The sequence below is a fragment of the Triturus cristatus genome, chromosome 6 (assembly GCF_964204655.1).
Source record: "Triturus cristatus chromosome 6, aTriCri1.1, whole genome shotgun sequence".
NCBI lineage: Eukaryota > Metazoa > Chordata > Amphibia > Caudata > Salamandridae > Triturus > Triturus cristatus.
Window position 1 is genome coordinate 1,902,997,743 of NC_140589.1, and position 16,686 is coordinate 1,903,014,428.

Consider the following 16,686-nt stretch of genomic DNA (forward strand, 5'->3'; position numbering starts at 1 on the left):
CTTTCAGATTCTCCAACAATTCAATATCGTAGGTCATCAAGATTTTGTTTAATGAATCTCCGTATGGGTTATGGGGAAAATGAGAGACGCCTTCCCCCCAACAATTTACAAAAGCACAGACCCTATGGGCAGATAATGGGCACACAGCAATATTAAAATCCCCTAACCATATGAAATCAAACACAATATTGTTACCCGTTACAATGTCAGCCAGAGCAGACTCTAAAGCAAACACTACCTGCTGCCTAGTATTGTCAAAAACATTATTATAAAAATTAATTAAAAGGATATTTCTACCCAGCTTCTGGTATAGCCATAGGATCTGGGAATGGGCCCCAATGGGTACATATTTCTTAACAATAAGTGGTGCATCCACAGAAATCAGAATCAAAAGCCCACCCTTAGCTCTGCCCGAGGTGGAAGCCACCGCCGGCAGTTGGTAAGAAACATAACCCGAATAATTAATGGGGTACCCGCTTTTCTGCATACGTTATAGTCAATGTTTATTTTCAACAGCTTCAAACTTTATTTTGGTTATCTTCAATTAACTTACTTTGAATTACACGCGCTACCAACTTATTTTGACAGGTTGATAAATATTGTTGTTTCTTTAAAGAATCACATTAATTTATTTTCAAAGCTGATTAATATGAGATTTTGCACACATATACTTATCCAGTTTCATTCAGCATTAAATAATTTCTTTCTTTTTGAATAAAGGAATCACTTGCTACTTGTAAGTTAAATAAGTCTTTTAGAATTAATTCGTAATTACTTACAGTTCAGGTTATTGTCAGAATTTTTGCAGAGTTGTTTGAGAAAAGAAAAAAAAACCTTCAGTAATTTGTTTTCATATAGGTCCTGTGTAGTCCATGTGATTCTTGCGACTATATAATTCAGCTTGTAATATTTAGAAGTTTCCACCTTCTAGCAGTCAGCTGTAATTAATTAAAAATTTCCAAAGCATATTTCCTTTTGAAAAGAAATCTTCCTTTTTTTATGTGTGTCTTCATCCCGCTCGTCGCCTATGTAAAGGAGTCTTCCAGACACAATAAATATAATTCAGTAATGTCCTTTAATGGAGCGTGTAAATCCGCTTCCACATCTATCCCAGTACATCAATTGAATGCCCCTTGATCATTCCTCCAGTCTTAACATTCTTTTGGAACTGATGACATCATAGCGTCATTTACACATTACTACACATGGGGCATTCCAGCCATTGTGAAGTCTGATGATGCCCTTTAACAGTTGAATTTACATAAAGCATTAGAGTTGGTTTTAATGCGAGAATTTATTTAATAACTTACATTAACCAGTTAGGTAGTCCCATGCAGGAGTTAGGTGGGTTGGGGTGCCAACCGCTGGCCCTTTGTTAGCCAAGGGGGAAATTAACTTTCTCCACAGCAAAACAACAAATTTGAAGTGTTACTGTTAAAATGTAAAAAATATGTCCTACTTAGAAAAAAAAACACAGCTCCGTGCCTTAGGGCACTATAGGCCCTCCTTAGGCAAGACTTATATATAGTGTTAAGGGGTGGCTGGCTTTGCCATTGGTGTGAATGGTTTGGTCGAACTCGCAGTGAGAGTGCTGTCCTTGCAGCCTGGGAGCCACTTTGTACCTTGTCACACACAAGGTGGCACAATGGGCGCTGCAGCCGGAGTGAACACTTGGCCTTATATTCCCTGGTTACCATATAAAAGAGATCAATAAGTATTTCGGTCCTTGTCAATTGGGGGTATCCAATTGGACATGCAGTTTGTACAGGGTTAGAACACTGGCACTGGTGTCTGGTTAGCAGGCCTCAGTCTACTCTCAGATTAGAAAAAAAAACAGCAGCATCAGCCTAAAAAAGATGGGTGTGGACCTGCAGAAAGGGGTATTTCCTTTCAGACACTTATGACAAGCCATGGGAACAGCGATGTAGTAACTAAATGTAAGTGAAAGGCAGTGAACAGACCGCCTGGGTGTAAGTAATGAGAACATGAGTGAGGTATGAGTTCAAAAGATTAGGACACAAGAGAGCCGCTAGACAGAATTCATGGGTACCTCTGAGGGTCCCTTGCACTCTGCGGTGACTACCACTAACAGAGCTAGTGTCCCTCCACCCTCAGAACCACATAGGACACACATATTATACACTGCACCTAAGAAACTACTGTAAAGCCACAGCTAAAAAAAAGTCCAGTTCTCACACTTAATTGTCAAAGTCTCAGTAGATGTAGGATGCTGGCTCTCTATATAGTGCACTAAAATAAAGTACACTCTGGAGAGATTCCAGTGAGATGCAGATTGGAATACAGAGGCAAAAGTAGATAATACTAACACTCTACTTGTTGTAGTGTGGGCTAGCAGTGAGGCTTATCAGAGGGTAGTGCTAAGCATGCGTTGTACTCACTGAGGCAATACATGAGATGCACTCAAGAATTAATCCAAGTCCAGTTTATACAAATAACATCATTTTTAAATTATAATTTTTTTAATGTAATTGTTTGGACCAAGAACATTGTTCTACAGTAAGCACTTTTTAGCATATGAATTTTCAACGTTGTCAAAATGAAATCGTTTTGTGCATAATTATGCACCATCTGAATTCAATGGGCAGAAATAAGAAAATACATTTAAAATCATACAGTTGGATTTTAAGATTCACCTTCGGTATTTAAGTAACTAGCAAAGCCAGGCCCAATTTTCCGCTAGCAGATTTACTTGAGCATCGCAAGTCGGCCTTGAGCAGGGTGCTCAGTTCGTTGATAGCTGGTGCTCTAAGAAGGAGAGGGCCTCCTGAAAACACACTGCATATGGGGACTTAAAGGTACATCTGAGAGGTCCCACTAGTGGCAACCTCTTACAAGGGCCTCTGGACCATGGGAGCACAGCTGGATCATTGGTACCCAGGCCTGAAGGGCTGGGTGCAGAGCAGAAAGGTCAGCCAAATGGCACACGTTAAGTTGTCCGTGCAGGCAGGAGCAGTCTGTTTTGAAAGACTATTTCGGGAAAGCTGGGCCACTCCCGAAGTGGGTCTGTGGATTCAACGTTGCTTTATTGGTGTTTTGAGTCCGGACTGGACTCTTCATCAGGGCGAATATTGCAGAGTGTCTGGTACCTAGGCTATTGGTGCGACACAGCTCCAGTAGGCCCTGGTGTCTTTACAATTGGTGGAAAGACAACCAGATTCTGCAGTTCTGTGGCTGCAGGGGAGTGGCACCTCTACTCCAAGGGAGTTCTTTGGTGATTGGTAAAAGGTTGGAGGAGCTCCGGGGATCCTAGGGGCCTCCCAGTTGCAGGACAAGATAGCACACCATGATTGTTGGGTCCATTAAGGCAGCAGGCTGGGTTTGGCACCAATTGTGCCATCTATTTGAATGCCCGCTCTGTTCCTAAACATTCCACTGAGCTATGGAACCTTTTAGACCAAGAGGCCCCAGATATCTGCCTAATCACAGAAACCTGGCTTCACGAGCATGCTCTGCCAGACATACATGAAGCTTTCCCCCCTCAATATAAAATAATTAGAGCCGACAGGACTCAGACAAAAGGAGGAGGTCTGTTAATAGCGACTATTAATGATCTTGATCTAACTCTTTTAGAAGCTCATGTTGACAATCACCTAGAAATCTGTATTGTTAAGATTAAGGGTTGCCACAATGGATTCTGGAGGGGGGCTTTAATGTATCGTCCCACCGGACCCAAAGGCGACTTTTCAGATAAATTATTGGAACTGTTAGCTCCTCATGTTTTGGCATCAGACAATTTTCTTTTGATTTGGGACTTTAACTGTCATGTTGTTACACTGTCTGATTCCGATGCAGAGAGGCTGATTTCCAATATGAGTATCCTAGGTTTCACCCAACTGGTGCACGGACCCACACACACTGCTGGTCATACTCTTGACCTTCTCTTTACTAATCGGCCTGAGATAACTGTACTACCTCCTGTTCCACTACTATGGACCGATCACTATCTTTTAAAAAATTTAATTCCAAATATGTTAATAAAAAAGCCCCTGAAAAGCGATTTCTCCCTACGAAGACCTTGGAGCAAAGTTACTTTGCCTCTTTTTTTAGAACATTTCCCCTGTGGCCTAATTAGCCCTGATCTAGATGTAAATCAGACACTACACATTTTTGAAGAGGCAGTTTCAACTGTACTGGATATAATTGTTCCTCCGGTACAGGTAAAGACCAAGATAAGAACTGCTCCGTGGTATACTGACCAACTCAGAGTTACAAAGACCATTTGTCGTACAGCGGAACGCAAATGGCGTAAGAGTAAACGTTTTGATGACCATGCTATTTATAAAGAAGCTCACCACCGCTATATGACGGAAATCAAAGCGGCAAAAAATTTTTTCCTAACCGACCGGATAAATAAGGCAGGCAGTTCTACTAAGGAGCTCTACCAGGTCCTAAAGGAATTTACAACCCCTAGAAACCAGTCGTCTGCACCTGTCTCGCAACATTGGGTGGACTCCCTTTCCAACTTCTTCGAAGAAAAGATTTTAACAATTCACCGATCTTTGGCTTTTCATGATAATAGTTCGGATCCAGCTAACGAGCCTGATGCCTTCACTGCCCCCTCTCATCTTTTCGATGAATTCACTAATGTTGACTCTAAATTAGATCTCAGGGCCTTGCAAAAGATAAAGTAGGGTTCTCCCAGTGATTTGATCTCCCCGAAGACATTTTTAACAATTGCTCCCGCACTGGTAGACAACATTACAGATCTCTTTAATACATCACTTGCAGAAGCGGTTTTTCATTCAAGCTGGAAGACTGCCCGTTTGAAGCCCATTTTGAAAAAGCCTACGGCTGATCCTAAACTCCTCTCCAACTACCGTCCAATTTCTTTACTCCCCTATCTTGGGAAAGTATTGGAATCCCTTGTTAATCAGCAACTTGTTGTCCATCTGGAGAGTCACAATCTACTGGACCCTTCACAGTCTGGTTTCAGAGCCGCTCACAACACTGAGACGGCATTGGTCGAGGTCACAGACAACATCAGACGGGCTCTGGACAGGCACCAATCAGTTATTCTCGTACTCCTTGAGCTGTCGGCTGCATTTGACACCATCTCTCACAGCATTTTAGAACATCGGCTGTGGAAGATTGGTGTCAGTGGTAAGGCCCTGAAATGGTTCAGAAGTTATCTTTCTGACCGTAAAACCATTGTCCAGACGGGATCCAGTATCTCCTCCACAAGACCTGCTACGATGGGAGTACCACAAGGCTCCATCTTGAGTCCTACCCTTTTTAACCTGTACATGACCCCATTGGCCCCAGTGATTAGGGCCTACGGATTTGATGCCATATTGTATGCTGATGACAGTCAGGTCATAGTCACACCGGGTCCTGACCCGAATGAAACCATGGTGCGTTTTAAAAACTGTATGTCCCACGTCAACAGGTGGATGAAAAGTAACCATCTTCAACTGAACGGTACTAAATCTGAGATCATGCTTTTTGGGAAAGCGCATGACTGGTGGCCTTCCGACCTTGGCACCTGTCCTGTCCCCAAAGAGGTGGTCCGTAATCTGGGCTTTCACATGGACAATCAACTGTCCATGAGGGCCCAGGTTAATCATATCATTAGTTCATGCTTCGGAATAATGCGCATGCTGCGGAAAGTTTTTTAATGGATCCCCTTGGAAGCAAGAAAACCTTTGATCCAGGGTCTTATTACCAACCGAATGGACTATGGTAACGCTCTTCTGCAGTCCATTAATGAGACCTTTTTAAACAAATTGCAGACTCTACAAAATATTGCGGCTAAATTGATCTTGAATCTGCCTTATCGAACGTCTTCTGCTCCATGTCTCAGAGTTCTACACTGGCTCCCAGTGAGAAAGCGTATTCTCTTTAAGGTCTTATTCCTTACGCATAAGTATCTCTATGGGAAAAGTCCACAATACTGGTCCAAAAACCTTTGCTGGTACAAGCCCCAGAAGTAACTTAGGTCCAGTACCAAGTCTTTTCTTACTCCCTTTAGAATATACACAACTAGACAAGGTGGTAGATCTTTTTCGTATCTAGCCCCGGCTTCCTGGAATAAACTGCCTGTGGACCTGCGATCCATCCCCATCCACAGTTGTTTTCGTTATCAGCTGAAAACATGGCTTTTTGATCAGTAACTCTCATCTGTCACTCCGCAACAGAGCTGCTGCAAGCGCCATGAGACTCTCCGGAGTGATATGCTTTGCGCTATAAAAATGCCTCTGACTTGACTTGACTTGAATTGTCTGCCTGCTGCAGGGCTTCAGTCCTCCAGTCAGCGACTCCTCTTTGTCCTTTTCTTCTCTGTGTCCATTGAATCTGAGGTCAGGGTCAAGAGATTACACCTATATATTAAAGTTAGGATGTGTTAAATGGGGAGACGGGTAGTAGCCAACAGGCTACCTACCTTTAGGGTGTCTACACCTTCTAAACGATTACTTCCTGTGGAAATGGACACTACCCTGACTCTAATTGAATAATATTCCCTCAAGCCAAGATGGAGGGAAATGCGAAATGGAGTACACATCTTCTGCCCCACCTTAAATGTGGTGCTGGCTGAATGGGGACCCACCTCCTAATTTTCCCACCTGCTCTCCTACCAAATGTGGAGCAGGAAAGGGGAGTTGGCATCTTCCACTAGCTGGAGCTGCCCGGGTTGTATTTCAAAGTCAGCATCGCCTTTGAAGCTTCCCTCCTGGGAAGGCCATCCTGTCCTGGGGGAGGTATGAAGCACCTCTGCCCAGAGGAGCCTTTGTTCCTGGCCTCTGAGAGCACTTGCTCTCACCACATGAGGTCAGAAACATGTCTGGTGGTGGCAGCCTGGCTAAGACTAGTCAGACACCACACCAGTGCTTGGTAGGATTTCAGACAGCTCTCTAAAGGGTCGCTTCTGTGCTTTTATCAATAAATCCAACACATTCATCAGTGAGTATTTATTAAGACAAGATGTATGGTACCAAACATCTTAGGGTAAAGTGAAGCCATCATGGAGCTAGAAAACTTGTAATGACAAGTATCTACCCATTTATTCTCGATTGCTTCCCAATTCTCTTAAGATATCCAAGCATGGACTTGATATTGTAGGTTCATATCTGCTCCTGTAGATATGTACACACATGGGATATAGTGCACCCTGACTTGGGGGCGCACCAAGACATGCAGCCTGCAATGGCAGTGTGCATGGTCTTGGTGAGAGGTCTGTGGGGTGGCACAATTGGTGCTACAGCCCCAGTGGACACTCTTCGGTCCCATTGCCCTAGGTACCAGGGGTACCATTTACTACGGACTTATAGGGGTTGCTGAAGATGTGCAAATTGTGGTACAGTTTTAGGCAACGAACACTGGTACAGAGAACCTGGTTAGCAGGGACCTAGTATGCCTCAGTCAAAATTGGATCAAACCCCAGGCAAAAGTAGGGGTTACTGCAACAAGACCCCTGTTTCTCACTGTAAAAAAATACAATTGGTGGCATCATAGCAAAGTATATGACATGGCACCTCACCCTTAGCGTCACCAAATAAAAGCACGATACAAACCCTGAATCTGATATCTCTGAAATAACAAAATAAGGCCTGTAATTTGCTATTAGAGCAGTTAATTAATTTTTTTAATTTACATGTTCTCATTCAAAGAACAAACTTTTTGTTGTGGAATTTTCAGACGTCACTGCAGGAATAGCATGCTTAAGCACGACTCCCGAGGTGTGCAGCAGAGGTCCTAGTTCTCTGTTCGACCTCCTGCAGTTTTGCGAACCCCATGGAATGTAGGATAAGGAACAAGAACCCGGCAAGAGTTTGCAAATGCTTGACTAGAGCCCATGAACATCAGAAACATTTTTAAAGAGCCCCAGAAATTCATTGAAAAAGAAAAAAGTTTAAAGTGAGGTCATGATTTGCGTTTGGTTAGAAGATCTTAATATATGTTTTTAACATTACTGATGGACCATGGAGGATGGGCTACGGTCCGTCACGGTGGCAGAGATCTTATTGCTTGAAACCCGGACAGAGAGTAGTTCATCCTGCATGGAGATGACCGCTGACCAGCGGGCAGCTTTGTATGTTGAAGGAACAACAGTTCCTTCACTATACAAAAAGTTTGTTAGCCAGCTGTTGGTTTTGATGTGCATCCACCAAATATATATATTGTTGTTCAAACACAATGTAGTTATTGAAAAAACTAATGACCCCCTGTTTGAAATAAGGGTCTCTAATTTGCAATGGTTTGCACCTTTGTCCAAATAGGGACCCTTCCTTCTTGTTAGAATAAGGGGAATGCACTCCAAAAATAACCCCTGCTCACCCCCTTGGTAGCTTGGCACAAGCAGTCCGGCTTATCTCGTGGGCAGTGGGTGAATTATTTGCATATAACCAACAGTAATACAGTGATAACACTACACAAACACATCACACCAGTTTTAGAAAAATTACCAATATTTATCTGTGCAACCAAGACCACAATGATATGAGACCAACATATAGTAATCAAAAAATAGGCAGTTTGCAAGTATGACTTAAAAATTCAGTTCCTTGAAGTCGGTAGCTCCATTGGGTGTTACAGCGGTGCTGAAAATAACAGAATTTAACAGTTCTGGCCAACCGCGTCTGTGCAAATCGGTGTTCATGTCAGCAGACTTGTAAATAGTACCTTTGGTTCCGCCGGTTGTGGTTGCAGTGTGAATCGTAGCAGTGCCCTCAAGTCACGGTGCAGGCAATGGCTCGGTGACAGTCGTCCAGCACTGTCGGTGAGACCATGGTTACAGTGCGGAGTGAGGCGGTGCTCGTCGCGGTGCGAACAGGTCACAGTGCAAGCGACAGTGCTGGTTGAGGTGAGCTGGTGTCAGTCAGCCCAGACTGCGGTGTGGGGCGGGGCAGTGTATCGTGTAACTTACGAGTGGTGCCCCCAAACCACGGTGCGGTGACGGCTGTCGCGGGCAGCGACGTCGGTGAGACCAGGGCTGCACAGTGAAGCGAGGTGGTGCAGAGTGGTGCCCCCAGGTCACGGTGCAAGCAGCAGCTCGGTGGCAGAGGCAGTTGTGGGTGAGATCAGGGTTGCAGTGTGAAGTGCGGCGGTGCCCTCTGTGGTGGCTTCACGACATCCACAGCAGTGTCGGTGACGGTGTCTGCTGCTTTCCCCCTCTGTGGCAACTGAAACTGTGGTTCCAGAGGCGGTACCCAGAGTAAAGACAATTCAGTCCAGTCCTACTCAGCAAAGGGGCAGTACTTCTCCTAGCAGTTCTTCCAGCTATTCTTATTGGCAGGTTCCTTGATCCAGGAAACACAAGGAGATGATGGACGGAGTGCTGAACAATGCAAACACTCACCCCAGTCACAGATCTGGGTTGAATCCATCATTGTCAATTCAATTCAATTTGTAACTTTATTCGATTGTGAATGAATACAATCATAAAAGTATAAAAAGCAGCAATACAGTTCATTATAAACAGGAATATCAAAAAGACACATCGTAAAGAAAATACATTGTCATGAGAGAGAGTGTGAAGAGAAACCATTTACATGTTAATCCTATTTCTGATAGAAATCGCTTTCTTTAAGTACAATGTGATGATTGCAACACAGAGGCAATTGTTCAATCGTTGAATTTCGTACATGGCTAAGTGGCATTGCCGATAGCCGAGCTCTCTCAAAAAAGGTAACAATTGGGCATTCCTCATTTGTTGATAAAATTTACAAAGTAAAACAACATGCATTGTACTTTGGGGGGAACTTCCATCGCAGGGACAAGGAGGTAATACATGGGACCAATTATTAACTGTTGGGAAGCTGACCAATCTATGAAAAAGGCCCAGCCTAAAACGGGTTAATAAAAATCTATCATAGTTACGTGTAACATGGATCAGATACGGCTGAATATTAAAAGAAGTTAAAATTAGATGATGATTTAAAACAGTGGGTTTTGTGATCTCAGCAGTAATTCTTAAGGATTCTAGAAAGAGCAACCCCTCTTTTTTAAGTTCTTTCCGTGAGATATCAGACATGGTGTGGGGTTTTAAGTAGTAATCCAATTTACCAATGTCGCTTAAGAATTTTTGAACATAGTTCAACCATGGTATCCTCGAGTATCCATCTAGTTTTAGAACATCTGCCAGTATGACTCTGTTGAGCTTGTGTTCCTCTTTAGTCCAAACCCTATGCCAGAGTAATACCGGTTCCAACTTAATAAGGTCAGATATAAAAGGGAGGCCCAATTCCAGATGACAAATAGAATTAGAGGTACTCCTAGGAACAGCGAGGATATATTTTAAGAAAGAGTTTTCAATAACCTGTAGCTGAGAAACATCAGCAAAGCCCCAGATCCCACTACCATACATTGCGGCAGAAACGCATTTGGCTTTATATATCTTGATTAATTCAGTGGGTGGTCTGGTGCCGAGTTTTCTTGAGAAGGATCTAAGAGCGGCAATTGCACAATTCATTACCAATTTTCTAGCTAATATAGCCTCGCTCCAAACATCCTTCGCAGAAAATAGAATGCCCAGGTAGGAAAATTGATTTGCACAAGATAACTGCTGACCCTCAATGAATATGGTCTTTTTAACTTTTGCACTTCTACCACAGCGCATGATGAAAGTTTTTGATATATTAACTCGTAGGCCCAGATCTTTCATAAAAAGGGCAAAATTCTCAACCATGCGTTGTAGACCCACTTGAGTGCGAGACATTAGTGCGGCATCGTCCGCGTACATTAATAACGGAATAGGACGACCAGCAACATGTGGGGGATCAAAACTAGTATTACACAGGGCGCTCTCCAGTCCATTAATATATAAATTAAAAAGGATTGGTGCCAGGACACACCCCTGCCTGACTCCACTCCTGATGGGGATTTTGCCCGTGCACTCTCCCGTTCGTCCAAAGCGGACCCGAGCAGATGCGTCACTGTAAAAACATTTAAGAAAATAAATAATATTTTTTTCAACCCCTATTTGATCCAAAAGTAACCATAGTTTAGAGTGGACAACGCAATCAAAGGCGGCTGAGAGGTCAACAAAAGCCACGAACAAGTTCTCCCTCTTAGCCCTGGTGTACTTCCCAATCAGCATTAAAAAGTTAAGGCCCTGTTCCACTGTTCCCAGGCCGGGACGAAATCCATATTGTAGGTCGGACAAAATAGCATTAGTCTCAACCCATGAAAATAGACGGTCCAAAATAACACGACCGACTATTTTAGTATAGGAATCTAATAGGGAGATAGGTCTATAGCAACCCGGATCGAGTCTATCCCCCTTTTTATAGATTGGGACTATAATCGACTCCACCCAGGTAGGCAAAAGATCCGTCCCACAACTTGCATTAAGAACCTGAACCAAGAGAAGGGCCCACAAAGATGGAAGAGACTTAAACACGTCTATAGGCACACCGTTGGGGCCAGGGGCCTTCCCACCTTTACTCGTTAAAATGGCTTTTTCAACCTCTTCTAAACGAAACTGCAAATTGCCACAAAGTGGGTAGTCCAAGGGTTTGCAAGAAGGAAAAAGCAAACCATCACCCTTATATACATTAGAGAAATGGTCAACCCATTTATCCTCTGGGATAGCTATCTCTAAAGAGGGACAGGCCTCTTCTGTAAGAAAGGGTTTTCTAATAATTTTCCAAAAACTTGCACAGTCATTGGTGACCGAAGCATGAAGAAGCGAATCCCAAGATTCTTTCCTTAACTCGTCTTTTCTCTCTTTTAAAGCTAATTTATAAGCTTTCCTAGCTTCACGGATATCTTCCAAGCACCTGGGATGGATAGATAGCTTTTTCTTTAAATATGAATATGCTCTAGTACAACTAGAGTTAAACCAACCGTCCCTAGGTGCAAAATTACTTTTACATTTCCTCGTTAAGGAGGATTTAATTTCGACACAAATTGTCATCATTGTTCTTTAGCTTACTTTGCCACCCCAGTTCAGACACAGCTATATGTAAATCAGTCTTGACCCTGTGCCTCATGGGAACAGTCCAGCCCGAACTGCAAAGTCATGTCTTCCCTGGACCGGAAACAAGCATCCTGCAACCGGTTTCTGGCTCACAGCCATCATCAGCCAGGATAGCTTGAATCCAGTGGCAAAGTGAGCAAGGGACCCATGTCTGGACATACCCTGCCAACTTTGGGCGAACAAAGAAAACACAAGATGATGGACGGAGTGCTGAAAAATGCAAACACTCACCCCCAGTCACAGATCTGGGTTTAAGCCATCATCGTTCTTTAGCTCACTTTGCCACCCCAGTTCAGACACAGCTATATGCAAATCAGTCTTGACCCTGTGCCTCATGGGAACAGTCCAGACCGAACTGCCAAGCCATGTCTTCCCTGGACCGGAAACAAGCATCCTGGGACCGGTTTCTGGCTAACAGCCATCATCAGCCAGGCTAGCTTGAATCCAGTGGCAAAGCGAGCAAGGGACCCACGTCTGGGCATACCCTGCCAACTTAGGGTGAACAAAGCAAACCCAAGGAGATGATGGACGGAGTGCTGAACAATGCAAACACTCAACCCCAGCCAGTTGACTGGGGGTGAGTGCTTGCAATATTCAATACTCCGTCCATTATCCCCTTTGGTTTTGCTAAGTTCGCCCTAAGTTGGCAGGGCATGCCCAGATGTGGGTCCCTTGCTCACTTTGCAACTGGATTCAAGATAGCCTGGCTGATGAGGGTTATGAACCCGAAACCGGTCCCAGGATGCTTGTTTCCGGTCCTGGGAAGACATGGCTTTGCAGTTCAGGCTGGACTGTTCCCATGAGGCACAGGGTCAGACTGATTTGCATATGGCCATGTCTGAACTGGGGTGGCGGAGTGAGCTAAAGAATGATGATGGATTAAACCCAGATCAGTTGACTGGGGGTGAGTGCTTGCAATGTTCAACACTCCGTCCATCATCCCCTTTGGTTTTGCAAGGTTCCTTGATCCAAGCAAGTTCGGGGGTCTGGGCCCCAACATTTATACTGTATATCTCTTTGTTCTCTTTGGCAGAGAGTGTCTGTGCTTAGGCCAAACCAGTTCTGTCTCCTCCGGCCCAGCTTCCCTGCAGGAGATGGAGACAGCATTGTCCAAGGCAGATCAGGCCTATTCGCTTCTCTAAATGCAGCCCAGGTCTATTCTGCCCAGCCCTGACTCATCCAGAAAAGGGAGGACACACCTGGACCCCTCTTCCCACAGCCCCTGTCAAGCCAAAGCCAGACCGTCAATCCACAACCCAGCAGAGGCAAATAGGATGGCAATGCAAGAAAACACAAAACATAAAAATCACCTTCACTAAAAGATGCATTTCTATATTCTGAGATCAGGCATACTAAACTCCATTTCTCTATCTTGTCCCAATGGGAAGATATACTCGTAAAATATTACAGAGGATTTCCCATTCTATCCTATCCTATGCGGCAGATAGCCATTCAACAGTGGAAAACGAATACACCGTAGTTCACTATCGGGGCATATAACACACACACCCCAGTACATGTATTACCTTTCAAATACACTGTACCCTGCCCAATGGGGTACCTTGAGCCCACCTTAGAGGTGACATATGTAATAAAAGGGAAGGTTGGGGCTTGGCAAGTGGGTGCACTTGCCAAGTCCACATGGCAGTAGGCACTGCACGCAGATTGTTCCTCCCTATCAGAGTGGGGATGACATCCACAAATGGATAACTGCACTTGAGAGGGCCTGTAAAGTACAGAGGGTCCCTCAGGAGCAGTGGGCAGTGGGCAGCTATCTTGTGGCTCTCCTTTGTAGACAAAGGTAGAGACAAGCTCCTCAAAGAAAGAAGAGGATGCTGATAATTACACAGTCTTGAAGAGTGCTCTGATTGATGGGTTTGGCTTAACCACTGAGCAATACAGAATTAAGTTCAGAGATACCCAAAAGACACAGACTCAAGACTAGGTTGACTTTGTAGTTTGTGCTACTAAGGCTCTGGAAGGCTGGTTACTTGGCAGTTAAGTGTGTGATTTTAAAGGATTGTACAATTTAATTATGAGGGAGCAGATCCTTAATAATTGTCAAAATCAGCTGTTGCATCAGCACTTGGTAGACTCTGATGTGACCTCTCCCCAAGAATTGGGTCAGAAGGTGGACAAATGGGTCAGAACCAGGGTGAGGCAGAAGGTTCAGAACCAAGGTGGTGACTCCAAGAAGCAAGATTCAAAACCCTCAGACTAGGGTGGGGAAAAGAGTAAAGACCAGAAGTCTTCTCAAAGGCCCCAAAAATCTTCTACTGGTGGGGAGTCACAATCCAACAAAGGAAAAAGGCAAGAAGAAACCATGGTGTCAAATCTGTAAACAGAAGACCTATTGGACAAGTGACTGTAACAAGTCCAAGGACTCAACTCCAACCACCACTGCCCCTAAGGCAACTGCTCCCCCTAGTTCAGCTCCAAGTGGTGGTAGTCAGAATAAGGGTGTAGTAGGGTTAACCCTGTGATCTGAGATGGACTCTGGCCTAGTCAGAATTCCAACTCAGGCTGTGCTGGTCTGTGATAGAGGCCTGGATATGGGCTCCTTATTTGTCAGCCCCAGTAATCTGGGCAAATACAGACAGCAGCCTTTGATAAATTGAAAAGAGGACTTGGCATTCAGGGACACAGGAGCAAGTGTCACAATGGTGACAAAAGATCGTGTGGCTCCTGTGCAAATCATACTTGGTGAGATGTACCAAGTGACAAAATGCTAGCAATGTCAGGACACCATTCCTTGGCAGTTGTTAATTTCATCTGGGGAGGGGTAACTGGCCCTAAGAAAGTTATGGTAAGTTCAGACCTCCCTATTGAATGCGTGTTGGGCAATGATTTAGAAACTTCAGCTTGGGCTGAAGTGGAGCTCAGGACTCATGCAGAAATGTTGGGCATCCCAGCAGATTTGTTTGCTATGACCAGGTCACAGGCAAAAATGTCTTCCACTGAAAAGGCCCTGGATCCTGGAAAAGTGGACCAGGCACCTTCCAAGTAAAGGAGCTGTTGGGGTAAGGCAGTGTCTTCCCCTCTGACTCAGAGTACAGATCAGTCTCTTGAGGGAGATGATCTTAGTCCTGAAGAAGGAACTGTCCCAGAGGAGCTTGAGCCTGATCAGGTTGAGTTCTTGGGGACACGGGGCCCTTCCAGGGCAGATCTCTGAGCCAGGAGCAGCTGAGCTGCCCTTCTCTTGAACCCCTCAGACAACAAGCTGTTGCTGAGGCTGCTTGGAGTGCTAGTGGGTCCTATAGGATTTACTGGGATGATGGACTCCTTTACTCAGAGAGTAGAGACCCCAAGCCTGGTGCAGCCAGGAGATTGGTTATACCTCTGAAGTTTAGGGGCTTCCTATTGACACTAGCACATGACATCCCATTAGCAGGTCACCTAGGCCAAAACAAGACGTGGGACAGAATTGTCCCTCACTTTCATTGGCCTCAAGTGTGAAGACACCAAGGAGTTGTGTCGCTCCTGTGTCACCTGTCATGCCAGTGGTAAGGCAGGTGGTATAACAAAGCCCCCCCCCCCGATAACACTACCTGTGGTGGGGGCTCCCTTTGAGAGGGTTGTGATTGATATAGTTGGTCCCATGTATCCTCAGACTGCTTCATGGCACAGATTTATACTGGTGATGGTGGATCATGCCACTAGGTATCCAGAAGCAATTCCCCTTAGGACCACCACAGCTCCTGTGGTGGCAAGGGCCCTCCTGGGAATCTTTTCCAGAGTGGGTTTCCCTAAGGAAGTAGTTTCAGACAGAGGTGTAAACTTCATGTCTCGTTTCTTAACTGCTATGTGGAAGGAGTGTGGAGTAAATTACAAATTTACCACCCCTTATCACCCACAATGCAATGGGTTAGTTGAAAGGTTCAACAAAGCCCTAAAGGGCATGATTAGAGGTCTCCCAGAAAATCTGAGGGCAGATGGGACATACTTTTGTCCTGCCTTCTCTTTGCCTACAGAGAGGTTCCACAGAAGGGGGTTGGCTACAGCCCATTTGAACTTCTGTTTCGACATCCAGTTAGGGGTCCATTGTGTCTAGTGACGGAGGGATGGGAGTTACCTCTCAAACAACCCTAAAACAGGAAATTGTGGACTATGTACTTGGTCTCTGCTCCAGGATGGCTGAGTACATGAAGAAGGCAACTAAAAACCTTGAGGCTATCCAGGAATTGCAAAATGCCTGGCATGACCAAAAGAGTGTGTTGACTGTTTATCAGCCAGGACAGAAAGTATGGGTGATGGAGCATGTGGCCCCAGAAGCCCTCCAAGACAAGTGGAGTGGCCATCATACCATAATTGAGCAGAAGGGAGAGGCTACCTATCTGGTGGACCTAGGAACCCCCAGGAGACCCCATGGGGTATTCCATGTCAACAGGCTCAAACCATATGTTGACAGGGCAGACATGGGCTTGCTCATGGCTACTGATGAGGGACAGGAGGAAGAGAGTGATCCACCCCATGGCCTGCTCTCACAGAACCCTGACAATGGTTCAGTAGATGGTTTAGCCTTGACAGGCAGCCTCACTGACCAGCAGCAAGCTGATTGCAGAAAAGTTCTACAATAGTTTAGACATATGTTTTCACTGTCTCCAAGTCAGACTACCTGGTGCACTCATGAAGTGGACATTGGGGACAGTCTGCCTGTTAAAAATAAGATTTACAGGTAACCTGACCATGTCAGGGACTGCATCACGACTGAAGCCCAGAATATGTTGGATTTGGGAGTGATTGAACCCTCT